The sequence below is a fragment of the Carex rostrata genome, chromosome 3, assembly GCF_964058835.1.
Source record: "Carex rostrata chromosome 3, lpCarRost1.2, whole genome shotgun sequence".
NCBI classification, from domain to species: Eukaryota; Viridiplantae; Streptophyta; class Magnoliopsida; order Poales; family Cyperaceae; genus Carex; species Carex rostrata.
The window spans coordinates 16,249,200-16,251,699 of record NC_135920.1 but is presented as its reverse complement, the minus strand read 5'-3'; positions in this window follow the sequence as shown (position 1 = coordinate 16,251,699).

The following is a 2,500-nucleotide window of genomic DNA, read 5'->3' as shown; positions in this document are numbered from 1 at the left end:
GTTTTCCCCCGCTGGACTGTTTTCGGGTCACTTTTGCCCAACGTTAGCGGCTTCCGCTTGCCGCTGGACTGTTTTCGGGCCCTTTTTCACCGACCCTTGGCCGTATCCGCTTAGTTTTCCCCAACTCGTGGCCGCATCCGCTTAGTTTTCCCCCGCTGAACTGTTTTCGGGTCACTTTTGCCCAACGTTAGCCGCTTCCGCTTGCCGCTGGGATGTTTTCGGGCCATTTTTCCCCAACACTTGGCCGTATCCGCTTAGTTTTCCCCAACGCGTGGCCGCATCCGCTTAGTTTTCCCCCGCTGAACTGTTTTCGGGTCAGTTTTGCCCAACGTTAGCCGCTTCCGCTTGCCGCTGGACTGTTTTCGGGCCAATTTCCACCGACTCTTGGCCGTATCCGCTTAGTTTTCCCCAACGCGTGGCCGCATCCGCTTAGTTTTCCCCCGCTGAACTGTTTTCGGGTCACTTTTGCCCAACGTTAGCGGCTTCCGCTTGCCGCTGGACTGTTTTCGGGCCAATTTCCACCGACTCTTGGCCGTATCCGCTTAGTTTTCCCCAACGCGTGGCCGCATCCGCTTAGTTTTCCCCCGCTGAACTGTTTTCGGGTCAGTTTTGCCCAACGTTAGCCGCTTCCGCTTGCCGCTGGACTGTTTTCGGGCCAATTTCCACCGACTCTTGGCCGTATCCGCTTAGTTTTCCCCAACGCGTGGCCGCATCCGCTTAGTTTTCCCCCGCTGAACTGTTTTCGGGTCACTTTTGCCCAACGTTAGCCGCTTTCGCTTGCCGCTGGGCTGTTTTCGGGCCAATTTCCACCGACACTTGGCCGGATCCGCTTAGTTTTCCCCAACGCGTGGCCGCATCCGCTTAGTTTTCCCCCGCTTAACTGTTTTCGGGTCACTTTTCCCCAACGTTAGCCGCTTCCGCTTGCCGCTGGGCTGTTTTCGGGCCATTTTTCCCCAACACTTGGCCGTATCCGCTTAGTTTTCCCCAACGCGTGGCCGCATCCGCTTAGTTTTCCCCCGCTGAACTGTTTTCGGGTCACTTTTGCCCAACGTTAGCCGCTTCCGCTTGGCACTGGACTGTTTTCGGGCCAATTTCCACCGACTCTGGGCCGGATCCGCTTAGTTTTCCCCAACGCTTGGCTGCATCCGCTTAATTTTCCCCAGCTGAACTGTTTTCGGGTCACTTTGTCCCAACGTTAGCCGTTTCCGCTTGCCGCTGGACTGTTTTCGGGCCATTTTCCACCGACTCTTGGCCGTATCCGCTTGGTTTTCCCCAACGCTTGGCTGCTTCCGCTTAATTTCCCCCAGCTGAACTGTTTTCGGGTCACTTTTGCCCAACGTTAGCCGTTTCCGCTTGCCGCTGGACTGTTTTCGGGCCATTTTTCACCGACACTTGGCCGTATCCGCTTAGTTTTCGCCAACAATTGGCTGCATCCGCTTAATTTTCCAAGCTATACTGCTTTCGGGTCAGTTTTGCCCAACGTTAGCCGCTTCCGCTTGCCGCTGGGCTGTTTTCGGGCCATTTTCCACCCACGCTGGCACCGACGGGGCCATGTACACCCACGCGCGTGTACATGAGGGGGCACCCATTTTTGAAAACCTTGCCCCCCTATAGGGGAATACGCATTTTGAGGCTCTAGCCACGCCCAGGGTTACCACCCCCTGAAAATCCCCCAAGTCAAAATCACCCATGTAAAATATTCAAAAAAATCTCAAAAAATCACAAAAAATTTATAAAACCAAATAAATTCAAAAAAAAAAAAAAAATTCAAAAATTCAAAAAAAATTCAAAAAATTCAAAAAAATTCAAAAAAATTCAAAAATTTCAAAAATTCAAAAAAAGTCCAAAAACCCAAAAAAACTTCAAAAATTTCAAAAATTCAAAAAAATTTCAAAAAAAATTTCAAAAATTTGCCCCGCTGAACTTTTTTCGGGTCAGTTTTGCCCAACGTTAGCCGCTTCCGCTTGCCGCTGGACTGTTTTCGGGCCAATTTCCACCGACTCTTGGCCGTATCCGCTTAGTTTTCCCCAACGCGTGGCCGCATCCGCTTAGTTTTCCCCCGCTGAACTGTTTTCAGGTCACTTTTGCCCAACGTTAGCCGCTTCCGCTTGCCGCTGGGCTGTTTTCGGGCCAATTTCCACCGACACTTGGCCGCATCCGCTTAGTTTTCCCCAACGCGTGGCCGCATCCGCTTAGTTTTCCCCCGCTTAACTATTTTCGGGTCACTTTTCCCCAACGTTAGCCGCTTCCGCTTGCCGCTGGGCTGTTTTCGGGCCATTTTTCCCCAACACTTGGCCGTATCCGCTTAGTTTTCCCCAACGCGTGGCCGCATCCGCTTAGTTTTCCCCCGCTGAACTGTTTTCGGGTCACTTTTCCCCAACGTTAGCCGCTTCCGCTTGCCGCTGGGCTGTTTTCGGGCCAATTTCCACCGACTCTGGGTCGGATCCGCTTAGTTTTCCCCAACGCTTGGCTGCATCCGCTTAATTTTCCCCAGCTGAAC